The sequence below is a fragment of the Panthera pardus genome, unplaced genomic scaffold (genome assembly GCF_024362965.1).
Source record: "Panthera pardus isolate Hobbes unplaced genomic scaffold, ASM2436296v1 HiC_scaffold_1, whole genome shotgun sequence".
In the NCBI taxonomy this organism is placed as follows: domain Eukaryota; kingdom Metazoa; phylum Chordata; class Mammalia; order Carnivora; family Felidae; genus Panthera; species Panthera pardus.
In genome coordinates, this window is record NW_026526654.1 from 29,461,638 (window position 1) to 29,483,445 (window position 21,808).

The 21,808-nt window shown below is 33.1% G+C and overlaps 1 long non-coding RNA gene across 1 annotated transcript in view; it reads left to right on the top strand.

Annotated features, from left to right (window-relative positions):
* LOC109264176 (uncharacterized) overlaps positions 1-21,315 on the top strand; it is a 97,476-nt gene extending 76,161 nt beyond the window's left edge. The window contains exon 3 of the long non-coding RNA XR_002078629.2: positions 21,069-21,315. This is a non-coding gene — a long non-coding RNA (uncharacterized LOC109264176). The remainder of the gene's footprint in view (positions 1-21,068) is intronic.
* Positions 21,316-21,808: the final 493 nt, after the last annotated feature.

Genomic DNA, 21,808 nt, shown 5'->3' on the forward strand with positions numbered 1-21,808 from the left:
TGCAGGATCCCCTTTGAGGATTTTTCAGGATTCCTTCCTTATTAAAAATAAATCTACTGGGGAGCCTGCATGGCTCAGTTGGTTAAGCATCCGACTGTTGGTCTGGGCTCAGATCACGATCTCATGATTGATGGGACTGAGCCCTGCATCAGGCTCCACGCTGACAGCATGGAACCTTCTTGGGATTTACTCTCTCCCTCATGCTCTACCTTTCTCTCTCTCTCTCTCTCTCTCTCTCTCTCTCAATCTCTCTCTCTCTTTCTCAAAATAAACAAACATTAAAAAGATAAAATGTTTCAACAGTAAATGTGAATAATCTTTCAAATTACTAATACACATTTGCAAAATGTTGACATGAAGAATAAAAATCATATGATCCTCTCAATAGATGCAGAAATAGATTGAACACTCTTTCTTGAAAAAAAGCTCCAAATAAACTGGGTATAGAAGAAACATATCTCAACATAACATAGGCCATGTAAAGTAAACCCACAGTGAACATGATACTTGATGCTGAAACACTGAAAGAATTTCCTCTAAAATTAAGAATAAGAAATTCTCTTACTAGTCTTAAACAACACAGTACTGAAAGTCCTAGCCAAGCAAAAAAAAAAAAAAAAAAAAAGAAAGAAATAAAATGCATCCAAATCAGAAAGGAAGAAGTAAAATTGTCTCTGTAGATAGCATGATCTTGTATAAAGAAAACCCTAAAAACTCCACCAGTAAAATGTTAGGACTAATAAACGAATTCAGTCAAGTTTCAGAATGTAAAAATCACTGTCCAAAAAGCAATTGCATTTCTTTACCTTAACAACTAACAACAAACTATCCAAAAAGCGACAATCTTTTTACAATAGCACCCAAACAATAAAATAAATTTAACCAAGGAGGTGAAATATCTACTCTGAAAGCAATAAAACATTGTACAAAAGAAATCAAAGAAGACACAAATAAATGGAAAGATATCTCATGTGACAGGTTAGAAGAATTAATATTGTTACAATGCTGATATTACCCAAAGTGATCTATAGATTCAATGCAATCCTTACTGAAATTCCAATAGCAGATTTAACAGAAATAGGAAAGACAATACAGAAAATCATATGGAACTATAAAATACCTTGAATAGCCAAAGAAATTTTGAGAAAGAACAAGGCTGAAGGCATCACACTTCCTAATTTCAAACTATACTACAAAACTATAGTCATCAAAATATCATGCTACTGGCATAAAAACAGACATAAAGATCAATGAAATAGAATAGAGAGCCCAGAAGTAAATTCATGCATATACAGTCAACTAATATAATACAAAGGAGGCAAGAATACTTAAAGGCAAAAGTATAGCCTCTTCAATAAATGATGTTGGGAAAACAGGATGACCACATACAGAAGAAAGAAAATAGTCTCCTATCTTAAACCACTCACAAAACAAAACAAAATGGGTCAAATACTTAAATACTTAAATATAAGAACTGAAACGTTAAAACTCTTGGAAGAAAACAGAGGAAAAAGTTCCTTGACATTTGGTCTCGGTAATGATTTTCTGGATTATAACACTTACAGCATAGGCAACAAGAGCAAGAATAGACCAGTAGAACTATACCAAAGTAAAGTGCTCTGCACAGAGAAAGCAGCAGTCACAGACTAACAAGGCAACCTACAGAAGGGGAGAGAGTATTTTCAAATTATGTATCAGATAAGGGGTTAATATCTAAAATAAACATAAATCATTATTATCAGCATTAAATACAAACTGAGTACAAAAGTAAAATTAATCATAAAATTGAGTTTATTTTGAATACTTTCACGGACTATAGGGTGCAAATTTACAAATTTATGAACAAAGTCTTAGGGAACACTTTTTTTTTCAAGCTATACCAAATCTTAACATTATGAATGGTATTTATTGAAACATATGACTGTTAAAGTAAAAAAGCAGAAAGTATATTATAAATCTCTTCCAGAGACCAATTTTTAAATTCTAAAATCCTAGACCATAAATTTTCACGAGGAGCTTTTAAAATTAACTGAATGACTCATTAACCAAAAAATTATTAAATAAATAATAATGTGAAAAACAATCACGTAATAAAAATCCCTCCATGTTTTCCATCAGCTTTCAAAATTTAGGATTAGCATTCCAAATTTGTGCTTACTTAGGTGAAAATAGGAGATAAATATTTCATGCAGAAACAACTTGTGATCCACATGGACAGGGCAACAGAATAAGACTCTCCTGAACTGTCTTCTCATGTATTTATTCAATTGAACCATGTGCTTTTTAAAACCATAATACTAATAAGAAACAACACAAAAATCAATAACACATCTTCACAGACTAATGTTAGAGAAATATATACCCAAGGATTTAATTCTCATAAGCATTTTGTTTAAAATAGTTTAAAAATATTCTCCACTGATACACTTCATGTGAACACATACAGCAATAACGTAATAGAACGAAAGATAAACCAATGACTTTGAGAAGAGAGTTATGAACTTAATACAGTAAAGTCAGTCAATAATTTAATTTTTTTTCAGGCAGAAACCTTGAAAATTTGCAATTCACCTTGCTTCTGTGAATTCTAAATTATTTTAGAAAACAGCAATTTCTGCTAGTGGAATACTAATAAGTAACACTTTCAAATTGGTCATAGGCAGTTGAATTTTTACAGATTAGAAATATTTTGGGAAGGACAAATTAACTGATCTATACAAATCATTGCCAGCTTAAGATGAGAGTGATTAAATTAAAAATGACAACTTTGTGAGACTAAGCCACATATAAATCAAGTAAGGCAATCTTTGTTTGAAATAAGAAAGTGTGCTACCTATGAAAAATGGATTTCAAATACACACATGCACACACACATACATACACATACACACACAGAAATATAATCAGTGAAATCATGGGATCATAATATAGTTTATGCATCCCTGGATCTCCTTGAGGCACTTTCAGGGGTTTTAAAAGGTCAAGATCATTTTCATACTAACAGTAAGACAATATTTGTCTTTTTCACTATGTTGATTTTTATAAAATTGTCATGAAATCAGGGATAAAACTGCTTACATCTTGACATTAGTAAAGGCAGTCTTTCTACACTAGATTTGCAGTATACATTCTGCACTATCTTGAACTCACTAGTGGGAGAGTGAGGGGATCGAGTTTCATTTAATTCCCTGATGAAGCAGTGAAATTACTAACTTTCTTATATCTTGATTCTGAAATACTTTACAGAAATATTCTGTGTGACTAAAGATAAGTACTTATAAAATTGCAATGATTGTTTTCAGGAAAAGCATTTTTGTGATTGAATTACAAGCTCAAGTAGCTGCTTTTTTCCCCATAAAACACCAGTTTTATTTGAAAGAATGAGTGACAAATAGAGCTATCAGATTTGGGTGTTAGGCAGTATCTTAAAAATGAACAAAGTAAGCCATCCACTTCAAGAAAACTGACAGTATTTGCTGCCGATTGTAAAATCCAACCTTTGAGGAGCAATATAATTCTATAAAGCTTGTATCTGCCACTATAACTTTGACAGATTCATAATACTTAAGAAACATCTAATGAGACTGGCAGTATTTTTGTATTAAATAATTATACGTGTCAAATTTCAGAGCATCTCCGTAATTCTGTGAACCAGTACATTCCAAATGACCATTGCATGAAGATACAAAAGTACATATGGGCAAAGGCTTTTCAGAGTTCAAATTAGTCCAATGGATTTTAATGTGTAAGAATAGAAAATGTTCACTGTTATATTCTCAGATTCTACATGACAGCTAAGCCTTACGAACCTACCTTCTGCCACCTTTTGGTGTGGTAACAAAACTATTAACAATTACCTGAAAATTATTATAATACTCCTCCTTTTTATCAAGCTGCTTTCTATTTGTCAGACGTTAAAAAGATCTGCAAAATGTGGAGCGATGTCACTCTTCTCATTAATTCCTTTTTTTGGTTTTGAAAAAATGCAGTCATTTATTTAAAAATATGTTTTTATGTTGACATATAATGGGTTTATTTTTAAAGTTTATTTATTTTGAGAGAGATAGAGCATAGGGAGGGAGGAGCAGAAAGAAGAAGAAAGAGAATCCCAAGCAGGCTCCACGCTGTCAGCTCAGAGACCTACACCGGGCTCAATCTCATGAACTGTGAGATCATGACATGAGCCAAAACCAAGTGTCAGGCGCCTAACCAACTGAATCACCAAGGTGCCCCTATTTTTGTTTTTAAGTGAGTAAAATATTTACTTTTTTTCAGTTTTGTTTTTAATACAGTATATATATATATATGTTATATATATATGTAACTATACACACACACACACACACACACACACACACATCTATTCAGGGGCATTATCAATCAATTGATGAAAAATTATTGTCCTTAAATATTTGAAGTGTTTTTTTATTTTCTGTGGAAATCCTTAATGACATGGTTTTCAAACAATATGTTTTTCTAGAGGCAGATCTTTAAAAACGAAAACTTCAGACTAGTTGTTATCTTACAGGTTTAGATATGAAAGTAGTAATGGCTGTAATCATCACAATATGCAGTCACAAAAATAGGATTTTTACAGTGTTAGCTCATGACAAGCCATGGCAAAATATTTGCTTAATTTATCACCTATTAATCCTCTTTAGAAAACAAGATATATATCTAGGTATATAGTTATGTAGATATGGATGTTCTAGTTTTGTTAAATAACACGTGCAGGTACACATACATATTAATGTGTACACAAACACATGCACGCAAAATAAAATATTAATTTTAAATATTAAATGTGTAATATTAATTGTGTAATATTAATATGTTATATTAATACTATAACATTAATTGTATTCCTTTTATTTTTTTAACTATTTTTTTAAGTAAGCTCTACACCCAAGGTGGGGCTTGAATTCACGACTCCAAGATCAACAACAGTGTGCTCCACTGACTGAGCCAGCCAGGTGCCCCTACAATATTAATTTTAAAATAAATAATTGAGGATAATATTTGAAATATTTTAAATTATTAAAAATATTTAAATATTTTAAATAATCAAATTTTATTTTCATCTTAGGTAATCACAATACGGACAACCAAACCAGAGACTAATCAAAATGATTCCCTAGTGGTTTTGAATGGAAACTGAATGGAGAAAATAGGAATGGAAGTAAGATTTTTTTAACATAGCTTTGATTTTGAGCCATGCAAATAACTTATTAAACATTAATCAATAACAAAAGCAAATCCTGTAACTGTACACAGAAGTCAATATACTTAATTCTAAATCAAACTGAAAATGTAACCATATAGAAAATATTTTTTTCAAGTAACTTTAGAATACAGTAGTTTTTTTTTTTTTTTGCTTTTTTTTAAACCAGGATATTTTCTCCACACAAAAACAACTGCAGAAAAATACTGAATTTCACCAAGGTACTTTATTTCTAGAATCAGGAATGATATTAGAGGTTTTAAAAATATTTATGCTTATATAATAGAAACAAATACACACATTAAAGTAATTAAGACAGAATTCTTGGTTTTCTTTTTTTTTCACATCTATTTATTTATTTTGGAGGGAGAAAGAACATGAGAAGGGTAGGAGCAGAGACAGAGAGAGAGAGAGAGAGAGAGAGGGAAAGGGAGACAAAGAGAGAGAGAATCCCAAGCAGTTTCCATGCTGTCAGCACAGAGCCCGACACGAGGCTCAGACACCTGAACCAAGAGACCATGACCTGAGCTGAAATCAAGAGCTGGACGCTTAACCGACTAAGCCACCCAGATGCCTTGAGGAGTCTTTTTTGAAAGTAAAATTTTTAAATGATAAAAACAAATTGCAAACATAAAATTTTAAAAGCTCAGAAAAAGTGTGAGAATGTTTATTTTGAAATGGAAATGTCAACTTGGGTTTGAGAGTACTGATGATCCTACTCAAAAATAAGGGGAAAAAAAAGAAATCCTCAAGAGTTTACAGATTCATAAAAGTTCTCAGTTCCAGTCCAGCATATGCTACATTGTCAATTCCCTCATTTGAACTCCATTCACCTCCGTAGAAATGATTTGCCACAGCTTTTGGCTGTTTCCTCTGGTCTTTCTTTCATTCTCTAAGTCCTCCTTTAGTAAGAACAACTCTTTTTTCTTTTCCCCCAGATACATAATATTTCAGTCTGCACCTTATCTGTATCAGGTTGTGAGTACAAAGGCTCTTTTGATTTCAAACAACCTTTGTCATGTTCAGTCCAATTTTCTTATGCATTGCCTTTAAAATATTAGAAGCTCCCTATATATCAATGACTTATAATGAGCTCTATTAGAAAAAAGCCAAACATACAAATCAATTCAAACAAAGCTCTTCTCTACCTATGGTCCCCTAAAAATCTATGATAATATGACACCTTTAAATATTCCTAGAAGGTTTATTATTAACAGAGCCAATCTATAAGGTATAAGTTAGGTAGGGCTTAAAACAAGTATTCTATTTTGCTCACAAGTTTTGGGCTAGAAATTCAGGAATGGTCAGCTCAGAGGTTCATCTGTGACCCAAATATCATCAGCGTGATATGCCTTATTGAGCTAGAAGATTGTATTAATTTCCTAGGGATGCCATAATAAATACCACCAACTTGGTGGCTTTAAACATCAGAAAATTATTTTCTCACAGTTGTGGAGGCCAGAAGTCCAAAGTCAAGCTATATCATCTGCTATCCACAATGCAAATATGTAGAAATATGTAAATATGACTCTGAGAAAGGATCCTTCATTTTCTCTATCTGTAAGTGGCTCAGGGAAATCGTTGACATGACTTGGTTTGTAGCTATATCATTGCAATTTGCCTCTGTCTCTGTTTTTATGACTCTGTCTTCACCATGGCATTCTTCTCCGTATCTTCTCCTTTTCTGATGCCAGTCATTGGATTTAAAGCCCACCCTCATCCAGGATTTAATCTTGCGATTCTTAATTAATTATATCTTTAAAGACTATTTCCAGATAAGGTCACCTTCTGGAATTCAAGGGGGACATGAATTTTGGGGGGGATACTATCCAATACATAGCAATGAGAGACATTATTGAACAAGCTGGGCATTCAGTAAAATCTAAAGAAAGGCTATGCTTTAGGGGAAGTACTAATCTAGGCTTAAAGGATGCTCAACACATGCATGAACACAGTTGTAAAATATGCTACAAAATATGGTCCACAGGGCTTTTGCTACCTGCTGGAACAAAACCAAACTATTAAGAAGGCAATAAAATTCAAACATTCAATAGCATAATGTTCACAACTCCAGCATTCCATCATTAATCTTTGCTAATGCAAATATGTAAAACGTATGACAATAAACAAGGAATAAAATGAGTTGAAAGGAAAACTAACAAGTGATAAAGACAATGTAATGAAATGGCCAGGATTTTTACTATTCTAACATCTATTATATTTGTTCAATAAGATAAAGGCAAAAAAGGAAAGAAAGTATTAAAGAAAAGTGGAAATATATTTATATTTTAAAAGAATCAAGCAAGAGTTCTAGAATAAAAGAAAAAAATGCTTAAAACTATAAACTCACTGCAAGGGCTTAAGAACATATTAGATAAATCGTGAAATACAAAAGAACAGTGAACTTAAAAAAGACATTGGAAAATATGAAAAGTAAGAGTGAGAAAATGGATTGAACAAAAATGAAATATTAAAATGTGTCCTAGGTTTAAAACACGCTGAAGTAGAATATATGACAAAAATAGGACAAATCATGGAAAAAGCACAAAGGAAGGGTCTTGTTATATATCAAGTGCTGTAATATCATTTGAAGGTGTACTGTAATAAGATACAAATGTACATTATGAATTTAAGATGTTTCATTTTCTGTTGCCCCCATAACAAATCACAAACTATAAAACAACACATATTTATTATCTTACATACCTGTGATCCAGAAGTCTGGGACAGGTATCATTGGACTAAAATTAAGGTGTCAGCAAGACTCCATTCTTTTCTGGAGTTCTAAGGGAGAATTAATTTCTGCCTATTCAGGTTGTTGGCAGACTATAGTTATTTGTGGTTGTAGAAAAGAAGTGCCCATGTTCTTGCTGTCATCTGAGGGTCTTTTCCAGTTTTTAGAGGTCACTGCCTTCCTTGGCTTATGCCCTCCTTGGCCTTTCTCAAAGCCCAAAGGCAAGTTGAGTCCTTCTCATCCACATAATCTAACTCTCTTCCTTTTTTTCAGCTCTTTGACCAGCTGGAGAAGTTTCTCAGTAGTCAGGACTCAGGTGATTAAACTGTGCCCACCTGTATAATCCAGGCTAATTTCCTCATATCTAGATCTTTAGCCTTGATCACATCACCAAAATTCCTTTTGCCATGAAAATTAATACATTCAACGTTTTTAGGGATTAGGGCATGGACATCTTTGAAAGGCCAATAATCTATTGCTCTAGAACAATCATTAAAAGTATATCATAAAACAATTGCAGTAATTAACAAAATGATATGGACATGACTGTGGATGTAACTCAAAATATATAGGCAAAAACAGACAGAAATGAAGGACACTAGATAAACTCACAATTACAGTTGGAGATATCGCTACTCTACTCTCAGAAGGTAATAGAAGAAATAGACATAAAATTAGTAAGATATTGAAGACATAAATAGTACAATCATCCAACTTGGTCCATTTGACATTTGTGAAATGTCACACTCAACAATAACAAAATTCACATAGTTTTCAAGTGCATTGTGCTAAGCTTCAAGTGCACTACATAGACCACATGATGGGTTCATAAAACAATGAAGCCCAATGCATCTTACTAGTTTGAAAGTATAAAGAGTGTATACCCTGACCACACTGGAATTGCATTAGAAACCTATAATCAAGTGGTGTCCACAAAATTTTCAAATAATTGGAAACTAAACCACAAAATTCTAAATTATCTATGGATTAAAGAGGAAATTTCAAATAAAATAAGAAAACATTTTAAGCAGAAAATAATAGCAAAACCTGTCAAAATTTGTAGGATACAGCTGAGGAAATGCTTGAAATAAATTTATAGCTATAAATACTTTTATTAGAAAAGAAAAAAGGTAAAATGATGACCAAGATTTCCTGAAGAAACTAGAGAAAGATGAGCATTTTAACCAAAATTCAGCAGAAAGTAGGCAATAATTATAGGAGCAGAAATTAATAAACTGGAAGACAAATGAATAAAAGGAATTTAAAACACATATACATACGGGCAATGAAAAGTTAGTTTTTGAAAAGTACAATTAAACTGACAAACTTTTAGGGGCACCTGGGTGGCTCAGTCGGGAAAGCATCCGACTTCAGCTCAGGTCATGATCTCTCGGTTTGTGAGCCGAGCCCTGTGTCGGGCTCTGTGCTCACAGCTCAGAGCCTGGAGCCTGCTTCGGATTCTGTGTCTCCCCCTCTCTCTCTCTCTGCCCCTTCCCTGCTCATGCTCTGTCTCTCTCTGTCTCTCAATAATAAATAAACATTAAAAAAATTAAACTGACAAACTTTTAGCTAGACTGAAGGAAGGAAGAAGAAAAGACAAAGTTAACACCATGAAAAATTAGAAAATCTGAACACCACTACAGTGATTGAAGAAATTGAATTAAACATTACAAACAAATTGTCCAACTCCATTTTGACATCACTTCACTTATGGATTTTATAAAACACTGAAGAAAGAAATAATAAATACATTTTTTTAAGAAAAATAAAGGTTGAAAGAGCAACTCTAAGTTTATTTTATTAGGCCAACATAACCCTGACTTTAAGCTGCACAAAAGTGGCAATATATAACATATTAATCCCAGCTAGATGTACAAAATATAATGCAACTTTGCAAGTTGGATTTATCTGAGTTGCAAAGGGTGTTTTAACATTTGAAAATTATTCAGTGTAATTTGTTACTTAGTAAATAAAAGAGAAAAAAATATATGATATCCCTTTCTTAAAGAGACAAAAAAGGTATTTGACAAACATCAAAACCCATTCATAGTTAGAAAAAACAACACCACGTAGGTAGAAGGAAAATCTCTCAACCTGATAATGACGAATAACAAAAAAATTTAGCACTAATACCATAATGAGCTCTACAGCAACAAAAAATATTTAATCCAAAAAAAAAGTGCCAAGGAGATAGAAATATCAAACTGTTAAAGCAAGAAGAAATCACTTAGTGAGACAGTAAACTAAAACTAAAATGGATTTTTCATCATCCGAATCCTTGGTATTCAAAGTCTGGCTATTCAATCTTGGGATTAAATAATACAAAAGTCAGATGAACTTGTAAGATATTTCTTTCAGATCATATTTGCCATCTTAGCTCTCACCACTTATCTAAACTAATTAGTTAATGCATTCAAATAGTGATGGATGCTTGTATACCAGTACTTTAAAAACATGCTGTAAAAACTCTATGAAAAGACATCTTGAGACTGGAAATACATTTCCAAATATACACTCAGATTGTAAGTAAAAATTAGAAATAGTATATTCCATGGAAGTATTAACCAAGAGCAACTATTTAAGTAAAATTTACAAAATAAGAAAAAAAACCCTGAATTATCAGTGTAGAGATACACTGTTAGAAAGTAAAACTAAAAAAAAAAAAATCAAGAAATTTATACCTCAGCACAATAAAAGCTATATATGACAATCACACAGCTAACATATACTCAATGGTGAAAAACCAAAATCTTTCCCTCTAAGGTCAGGAACAAGACAAGGATGTCCATTCTGACCACCTTTATTTAACATAGCATTGGAGTCCTAGACCAATAAATTAGGCAAGAAAAAGAAATAAAAAACATCCAAATTAGAAAGAAAGAAGTAAAATTGCCACTATCTGCAGGTAACATATATCGAAATCTCTAAAGACTCCACCAAAAAACTGTTAGAACTAATCGATGACTCCAGTAAAGCTGCAGAATATAAAAATATACCCAAAAATATGTTGTGCTTTTATACACTGATAAATGAACTATCAGAAAGAGAAATTAAGAAACCAGTCCCATTTAAAATTGCATCAAAAGGAATAAAATATCTAGGAATAAATTCAGCCAAGGATGTGAAAGACCTTTATATTGAAAACTACAAGAGTTTAAGAAATTGGAAAAGACACAAATAAATGGAAAAATATTCCATTCTTGTGGATTGGACAAATTAATATTGTTAAAATGTCCATTTTAACCTAAAGCAATGTACAAATTCATGTAATCTCTATCAAAATTCCTTCCTGTTTATTCGGTTCTGTGCTGCTATTTCTTCCCATTTTGATTCCAACCCAGACCCCAAGGTATTCTTTATTTTTTTCTAGCGATGGTTTATAATTCATTCTCTGACCTTACATGTGTCCATTTGACTGAAGCTGAGATCAGCCTTCCTTTCTATCCCCTATGTCACAATGATCCCTTTCAAAGAAAAGATCAACATTTATAATGCCAGAAACACAGTAAAGATGCAAGTTGCACTTGTGGCCTTATCTCTCTTGTTCTAACATTTTGATCCCTGTTCCCAGTGCCATTGCCATCCTGCCTTCTGCACAAACTTTACAGTTACATTCTGGTACAAACAAGGTAGACATGAAAAGATAAAATAATACAGATTTTGAGTGACTGTAGAGCAAAATGGAGAGAGAACACAAAATAGTAGCCAGGAGGATGGAGTCTATAACTAGATCACATTCTTTGTAATTAGTTGTGTGAGGATGAGAAATTTACTTAAACTCTGTATTTCAGTTTTGATATTTGTACAGAGGGCTAATAGCATTGTATGCCTTCTAATAAATTTACAAATATTAAATTAATTCATCTTTTTATGGTGTTTAGAAGTACATAGTAAGTCCCACACAAGTATTAACAAATACTTAAATAAATGGAATACAAATTGTACTGATGACAACAGACTGTACCTTTTAGAAGAAGTTTTCCTAAAGGAAATTAAGTATTCTGTTAGTGTTTTTCTTTATTAAATAATAATCTTAGGCTATATGTGAGGAATTGAGGATATATTCTTTGCATGGAATGGGAGGAAAATTCTCAAGACAAGGGGTTGCTCTTCCCACCCCCCCACCCCTCCAAGGACTTTCCAAAATAGAGAGGGTCAGTTACATTTAGAAGAGGGGTCAGCAATTTAAAGGCAGATGCAAATAAGAGGACAAGATCTTTTAAGAGACATGAGGTTATGCTTTAGTTTGGGAAGTTCTATAGACCTTTGTTATACAGAGTAAGAATTGTGGACTAAAATTATCATCATTACCTGGAAGCTTACTAGCAATGTAATATGTTGGAGTTTACTCTAGCCCCACTGAATCAAAATTGCTGGGAATGGGTCTGGGCATGTATGTTTTAACGAGCTCTCCATGTTTGTTTAACGATTCTTATGCACGCTGACCTTGGACTACTGGTCCTTGTTGCACTGTGCCTCATTATTATTGGACTGTAAGAAAATACTCATTAAAATGTACATGCAGTTATCAGTTTGTGCTTAGGAGAATTAGGAGAGACTTCCTATTGTACTGAGAAGTACAGAAGAGGGCATCCTCTCCTCTGGTTTCAGGCAGACGAAAGTCGTAGTTACAGAGAAGGTTGCTGAAATTAGGTTGTTGGCTAACAACAAAAACATCAAGTTTGTGGAAGACGAGAAAGCCTGATAATAACCTGAAAGGTTTTTTTCTGAAAACATATGAGGCTAAATCTTTGAAAACTCTCACAAATTGCTGGGTAAAAGGTGTTGGTGAAATTATTTTTGACAAGTAGGCTGTCTGAGGCTCAAGTATTTATATCTTGGTTATGGAAGGAAATGGGACCTTATTTTTCTCAGCACAGAGGAATAAGGCCTCATTCCTCTGTACAGACAGGCCTCATTCCTCTGTGTCTGTTTGTCTATCAATCATCCATCTGTCAATCACTTATCTCACTATCTCATTTAGTGTCATCGCCTCTAAACACCATTTTAGATTGTAACTATATACTGTTTGCTCTGCTTCCTCAATCCTATCCCTCTTCAGTTTATCTTTCACACATCAGTAATGGCAACCTTTCTAAGACCCAAATCTTATATACTTCCCCTTGCTTTCAGATAGATTGAAAACTTGTATGGTAAATAGGCCTTTTTTTGGTTCTTGATCATTGTACTTTGCCAATACCCATACTCTGATCATTAGCAGACCATTGTCTAGTCTTACTGAACATCTTGGCATTCCTAGATAAGTATATTCTGTTATTTATAGATGTTTTCAAAGGTTGACTTCTCTAGACCTTTCAAGTAGAAAACTGATAATTTACTCTCAAGGCAAGTTAGACCTCATCCTCTCCAAATAACATTGCCATCCTCAAGATTGGATTAAGTTAGTTTTCCTGAAAACTTGTATTTAAATACATCATAGTATATTGTAATGATTTGTTTACTTCTCTGAATATCTCATTAAATAATAAGCTTCTTAAAAGAAAGTATTGCATTTAATTCATTCGTAAGCTCCTGGTGTGTAAATCAATGCCTGACTGGAAGAAGTTATTCAAAACATATTTGTAAATAAATCAGTGAATAAATGAATGGAAAACTAATGAATGAAGTATGTGTCCCTTAATTAGTTAATATCGTCTGAGCACAAAGAAAAGTAGCTGTGTGGGTAGGCTCAGATTTCAGGCCAACACTAGTTCAGGGAAGGGTAAATCAAGGAACTTTAGCTAGCTTCATTATCTGGTCAATTCACATGATGTCCATCTTTTGCTCTGATTCTGTCACCGTATTTATGGCCTCATTTGCCCATGTTCATGCTCCCTTCTTCATGTGGATGAAGTGTTCCAGGTATTTATTTCTAGTACTTCCTAAATTCAAGCTATTCTCCCTCAAGAAGACTGAGAGTGTCCTCCACCATGTAGCATAATCCCTGCTAACGTCTAAAAGACTTTCCTAAACTGCAAATGCATAGTTGTCTTTCTGGATATCTGATTTTGAAATGGTCCTGAAATTTCAATCACTAAGTGACTCATCTGTCTAGGAACACACTTATTTTTTAATGTTTATTTATTTATTTTTGAGGGAAAGAGTGGGTGAGGGGTAAATAGGGAGAGAGAGAATCCTAAGCAGGCTATTGTGCTGTCAGCACAGAGCCTGATGTGGGGTCTGATCCAAGAGATCATGACCTGAGCTGAAATCAAGAGTCGGATGCTTAACCGACTGAGCCACCCAAGAACCCTATCTTTGGTTTCATCCTTCTAATACCCCTTTCTTGCTTCAACTGTCACTATCTTGTTTTTGAACACTATGCCCTGTATATGGATCTCATTTTCATTGGTCTGTGTCTGGTGCCCATACCATCACTGGAACTGAGTCTCTTTCCAGTTTCTTCTCTTGTCACTCTGCTAATCCACCTCAGCAGAGAAATAAACAACTTGACTGTCTTTGTATTCTCCACTACACTCAGAACTCAAAACATGGCCAATGCCCAATAATGTCTTGTTATATATCCCATGAATATATATATAATTTTTCTTCATCCTCCAATTGCTATTTAATTTTAAATAATTAAAAATCCTTTACTATGTGGAACATGATATTTTTAATACAGTATAGATCTTAAAGTCAGCTTTGTTATTTAATACCTTTATAACATGAGGTGGTCACTTTATCTCTCTGAGCCCCATCCGCAAAATAGTCATAATATATGCCTCTAAAGGATAACATTAACATTGAACTGTGGCGTGTATTTCACATTATTGTCTCGTAGTAAATAATCACTATAAAGTGATTATTCCCATTGGCACTATCATCAATATCAGATAAGTTTCACTGAAACCCAGTTAACACATAGTAAATGTTATAATACATTAATTTCATTATGCAATATATTCAATGTATATTAACACATTAGTGCTATGTGTGTGGATATAATATACACTCTTCCTATATTTTTAGCATATTCCTCCTAGTAACCTTGGGTTAAAATCTATACTAATTCCTATTTTATAGAAATTCAAATCTTATAGGAATAAAGTTACTTTTCCAAGTTTACACAGATAAATATTGGTGGAGAAAAGACTCAGGGCTGTCTGACATCAATGTCTGTGCTAATACTGGCTAATTTTTAAATGCCAAGAGATTAAAAACAAAGGAAAAGGAAAAAAGAGAAATATGAAGATTAAGAGGAGAGTGAGAAAGAGGAGGAAAAATTGGGAGATTTCATCTTTATGTAAAGAAAATTAAATCCATTAAAAAGCACTACAGAAGTAGTTTCAATGTGATTTCATCATCTTATATATGTACAATATGCATGGATATTCATAATTCCTGATTTGTACTATGTATCAAATTATATCACCTCATCCCTAAAAGGCAATTAGTAATTAATAAAGAAGTCATATCTTGTAGTAAAATTACACTTATCATGAAATTTCAGAAATTAATCAGCCAGTGAAGCATATTAAGCTTTTGCAAAGGCTTTCCTGGCCTCATGCACATACGGTATAAGAATTTAAGTAACATAAAATGCATTGAGGGAAGTAATGTCAATGAACATAATAAGGCGATATGTTTGAATTACTTTATTTAAAGGCTAATACCAAAAAAATTAGTCTTGAAGATATGGTAATATGATTTGCATTGAAGTATGCAAATATCATGTGCTTATGAACAAAAAAAATTTAAAAAATGATTTAATATAAAATAAAAATGAATTTTTAATGTTATGGTGCATCAGAATTTATAATACAAGACTATTTTCAAGGAAGACAAATCCTTTAATTTTTTAAAAAAAATTTTAAATGTTTATTTTTGAGAGAGAGAGAGAGAGAAAGAGAGACAGAGCATGAGCAGAGGAGGGGCAGAGAGAGAGGGAGACACAGAATCTGAAGCAAGCTCTAGGCTCTGAGCTGTCAGCACAGAGCCTGATGTGGGGCTCGAACTCACAAACCTCGAGATCATAACCTGAGCCAAAGTCAGTGGCCCACCCAACCAACTGAGCCACCCAGGTACCCGGGGGAAAAAAATCTTCAAACTTATTTTTATGAAGACTCCTTTAGGTCATGAGTAATATAAGTAAATATAACTGTAAGCAAAAAATATAGATGATGTTTACTGAAATTTTATTTTCACTTATTTACTTTCTTAACTCAAATTATAAAAGTTATTTTTAACTTAATGTGAAGATTTAATCTTTAAGTCATGTTAGCTGTCAAGCTTTGAGTTATTCAATTATATAGAGAAAATCCTCAGTTAATAAAAGTTTAATACAATTTAAGCTTCCCAAGACTATTAAATCTCACACCCATAATGTATCAAAAGCACTTGTTAGATATTCAAAGGTAATCTGTAGGCATTCTACAATAATAATGAATGCAAATCTCTGTAGGCATAAAAGGTAATACAAAAATCAGGTAGAGCACATTATAAGCCAGGATGTCCAGAGTTTATCTTCATAGTGCAGCCTCACTGCAACTAAAATAATACCAAAAAATAAATTAAACATACATAATGACTAAGCACTTGCTTCTAATAATGGGTGGAGCAAGCTTAGCCAGATAACATAGAAGTCTGCTAAATGCACTCTTGGCCAATTTAAATGTTTGGTCAATTGCTTGTACTGTAATTTTAAGTGTGTTTGAAGATAAATTTGGTTGTTTACATTTGAATATTGGTTGGTTGACCACGACACAACAGAAATTTGAAAAATTACACTGTATGTTGTTAAATAAAATGAAATGTAATCTATTTAAACCAGATGATGATTTTATCATTAACACTTCTGAAAAAATACCTATTTGTCTTACAAGACATTTACATACTTTAGATGACAAGGTGTTGAAATTAAAAGTGAAAAATTAAATACTGCACTTCTTAAAATGTGTATTTTGATCCTAGGAAAGATGTATAGGAATTCAAAATATAACCTATGGCATAGTCACATAATTAATACATAAACACTAACATTTACTCAAATAACAAATTTTTAAGAATTAATAATATATTACTAGAAAACATAATTGAGGGGTGCCTGGGTGGCTCAGTCAGTTAAGTGGCTGACTTTTGCTCAGGTCATGACCTCAAGGTTCATGAGTTCGAGCCCCATGTCGGGCTCTGTGCTGACAGTCCAGAGCCTGGAGCCTGCTTAGGATTCTGGGTCTCCCTCTTTCTCTGCTCCTCCCCCACTCACACTCTGTCTCTGTCTCTCAAAAATAAACTTAAAATTTTTTAAAGAAAAGAAAATATAATTGAGATGGTGATGAGCTTAATTTAAAACTCTGGATCTTTCATTATGTAGAATGTTATTGGTAAAAGTCATTTGACGAGAGTAAAGGGGGTCTTAGCATGCCTTTTGTCTAACTATGAAAACATTGAGGAAAATTTCAGTATTGGTGCTGAAGCTTATCAGCAATGCTAGAGATTGTAATTCATTGATAATTTTAAATGTAAATTTCTCTTATTTAGTTTTGTTAAAAAGAAAAGACAGATGGAAGTAGACAGTGAAGAAGGAAGGAAGGAAGGGAGGAGGAAGGGAGAGAGGAATGGGGAGGAAGGAAGAGAAAAGACATGTTAAGACTATAGTTCAGCATTTTTTGAAAACAAAGACTTTGAAAAAAAACATAAAGTCTAATTTGAATTATAAACCAACATTAAACTATGTGACTTAAAAAAACAAAAAAAATATTTTCCTCATCTATAAATAGCTCATAGGTGTTATGTGAATTTTAAAAGACTGTATCAATAAACTCTTGGGACACTATCTCAAGAAGTGAAAGCTATGTAATAATGATAATAATACAGTCCATAACTAGAAGGTTGTGTTTCGGCAATGAAAAAAAAAAAAAAGATAAAAATCTTCACTCTCAAGGACTTTATACTGTATTATTAGTTTCTCAGGCCCACTGGAATAAAGTACCACAATTTGAGTAGCTTAAAATAATAAAAATACATTCTTTCACTGTTCTGAAAGATAGAAGTCTGAAATCAAGATGCTGGCAGAGTTAATTCTTTCTTGGGGGTCTCAGAAGAATATTGTGCTTCATGCCTCTCTCCCAGCTTCTGGTGGTCGCTGGCCATCGCTAACATGCCTTGGTTAATGGCAGTATAACTCCAGCCTCTGCCTCCTTCCTCACATGACCTTTTACCTGTGCCTTTTCTCCTGTTCTTATATGGATATTGAATTAATCATCTACCCTACTCCAGTGTAACCTAATCTTGACTTAACCAGTTATATCTGTAATGACTCCATTTCTAAATAATTTCACATTCTAAGGTTCCAGGAAGAACACAAAGTTTTCCAGGCACTAATACAATCAGCAAAAACTCTTAAAGGATGAAAATAAGTAATACACAAATATGTAAAATGCATAGTATATTATACAATGCTAATTTCTGGAAATAAAATACAGCACAGAAGGAAAAGGTTGTCATCTTAAATGAGGCGGTCAGGCAAGTTAAACTTAAGGAGAGCCTTACAACATATAGCAGAGGAGTGCTGTGTGAATCAATATACAGCGACATGATATATCAACTAATTAATGTGCAGATAATTCTTAGAAATCAAACTACCACTTCTATGTTCACAATAGCAAAGTTCTAGCTATCTTAACTATCCTAAACTCGCTCAACTTTTTGTCTTTGGAACTTAATCAGCTAACTCTAAGGGGAAACCTGATACTGAATATCAGGCTTACTTCTCTGCATTCTGTTAGCTCCTGTGCCTTGGTCACTAAGGACCTGGCTGTTTGATAACCTTAAACTGCAACTTTTATCTCCCCTTGGATTGCCTAAACAATTCTGGCTTCTGTCTCCCTGAAGCCTTTGTCCAGATTCTCATCAGTCTTTTTCTCCATAGAAGAATCAGCAGATTCCCAAGAGGAAGAGTGGTGTGCAAAAAATTCCACTTGGCTCAATGAGCTTCTTCTGTTCTCATTGGCATCTGGCTGCCTTACAAGATATTTGTTGTATTCAGACAGTTTTCTCTATTTATCTTTATTTTTTAAGTGTTTTTTAAAAATTTTTTAATGTTTATTTATTTTTGAGACAGAGAGAGGCAGAGCATGAACGGGGGAGGGTCAGAGAGAGAGGGAGATGCAGAATCCGAAGCAGGCTCCAGGCTCTGAGCTGTCAGCACAGAGCCCGATGTGAGGCTCGAACTCACGGACCGTGAGATCATGACCTGAGCTGAAGCTGGACGCTTAACCGACTGAGCCACCCAGGAGCCCCAGTTTTCTCTATTTAAATATGCTTCAGTGATGGAAATTTTAGTCTTCTCAGACTTTTTTCCTATTAAGTAGCAGCTGAAGTGCTACTGAACTTTTAATCCATTATGATGGCTTTACCATCTGATTCTCTGTTTTGCTATCTTTCTTCTCCCTAACCCAACTAATTTTGTGATAGTCTCTTTGGCTCATTGTTCTCTAGCTAGATCTGTTTAAGTTCTTTGAACGTATTAGGCTTTTCTCATATTGGGACATTTGCCTGTGTGAGGCTGGAAATAACTCCATACCTGGCTCTACCTATAGCTTTTTGCATTTTATCCTTTAGATCACAGCTGAAATTTAAAATGTCATTGAGAGACTTATTCTGGCATAAGTTTTAAGTAAAGTAGATTCTCACCTACCAGTTATATTTCTCAGATATTGGTCACTTTCATTAATAAAGTGTATCATGACTTTTATGGCATTATTGTTGTCTTACTTATCCCAAGAATATAAAATGACCATGAAATAAGAAACTTTGTCTTCCTTATTTTGCATTTTAACATTAGTTCCTGGTACTGTGCTCGATATATAAGTATTAAACAAATATTTGTTGAATTAATTTTAAAAGCCTATTGAACAAATGAAATATGAGCCGGTTCAGATACATAAATGCATCATGGTTTTGCATGAAATTAAATTTGATGCAATTCATCAAAAAAGAAAGGGAAGTGTTTGACTCAAACAGCATTAGAACCTCCATTTTAGGAATCAGAACAGATCTTCCTCCTTGTCAGGTTACCCAATGAAATCACACAATCTCTAAACTACTGTGAAACTTTACAGGAATTTTGAGGCAATAATAAATAAGTAATTTCTATAGTCATGTGAGTACAGATTAATGATTTTAATTTACTAGTAACACTTTTTGGAAAGACTGGTTTTAAAATCATACATGCATCATATATGCATTACATTTTAGGAAATAATTTTATTTTCTTAATTAAAAATTTAAATATTGTTTTAAGACCTCATTCTCTACATATTCTCCCTAATTTTAGCTTTTAATCATCATGTCAACATCTTCTAGAGTTTCTGAACTTCAGCTTCTCAATTTCTAGTACTCAACCAGTTATCCCCTAAATTTGTATTTTTATTCTCACTTTTCCCTCCATATGAGTGACTCTCCATCCTCTTTAAACCTCTCTAACATGTATAGTCATTCAACAAATACATATTTACAAAGAAACTGCAATGTTCCAGAAAAGTGCTAAATCGTAGTGATAATATGGTGACAATACAATGGTAATATTTTCACTTCGTTTCTACTCTCACAGAGCTTATGGTCATATAAGTTATATAGTTAGTTGAGATGGACATTAATAGAAAATAGGAAATTTAACTGTAGAAGATAATATGAAATGTATATGCACAATATTATATATTTAGTAGATAATTTCACATTATCAAGGATGTTGGAATAACCTTCTTTAGGTATTTAATGTGTTAATTTATACAGTATTTAATCAATCCTCTGATGTTATAAATATGAAGAGTTAACATTATTTTATACACCAAGAAATAAAATGTATATAAGTTAAACTTTACCACTATCTTTTATTATTTAAAATTTTTATTTCATACTATTGAGTGGTTTAGATGCATTTAGACAGTTGTTTAACATGTAACTCCTGCGCATATACACATTAAATGGCAACTCTTTAAATTGGCTTTTCTAAGTCGCTTCCTACTTATTGTCATCAGTAACATCTTTTCCCACACAATATGATCTTTTGTAGCATCAACGGATTGTTGGCACAATCCTTTTTTGCACAATTGAAAACCTGCTGATGATATAGCATTTCTTGAAATATTGTTCCATCTATTCTTTTTCCAGAATGCTTTTCCAAGACACTGACCCCTATTCTATAAATTGGTTGCTGCTCCTTCCTTATTTCTGAAATGACCTTTCATCTTTCTCTCAGTAAGTTCACGTATATCTAAATTTTAAACCCTGTTTGTTTAAGGCATAGGAAGTCTCTGACAAATTGATATTCATGTTTTCATAATGCTACTGAACAATATGTGACCAGCCTCTCATTATTTTAAAATACCTTTCATCTCTTCTGTGGGACTTGGTCAATTCTTCTGTTTTGACTTTCTTTGCTCAGTTTGTAATTATCCATATTTTTGCACATACCTCAGTAGCAAAATATAACAAAGTTTTATCTGCTTGCAGGCATTGTCCTTGGTTTTCATTAAGCACTTGGTTGTTTCCTTGAAATAAATAATTAAATTGTAATTATTATTCTGACAATGATTATTTGCTTCACTCATAGAAGTTATTGCTCTCTACTCTGTTTTAGTGCCTTTCTGAACTAAAATGACTTAGTATCTCAATCTAATTTATAATGTCATCCTTTCAAAGACATTTGAAAAGCAATTAAATACAGAAGATGTATAACAACAATAACATAATTCAATTGAAATGTCAAAAATATGAAAAGCCATGGTCAAGTTTTTATATTGTACGCATGCATGGCTCATACAATTATATTCTGGCTGACAACTAACAATACTTGTGCAATGCCAAAGTTTTCAGATGTATCCCATGGTCAGAGATGTTACAATATGAAA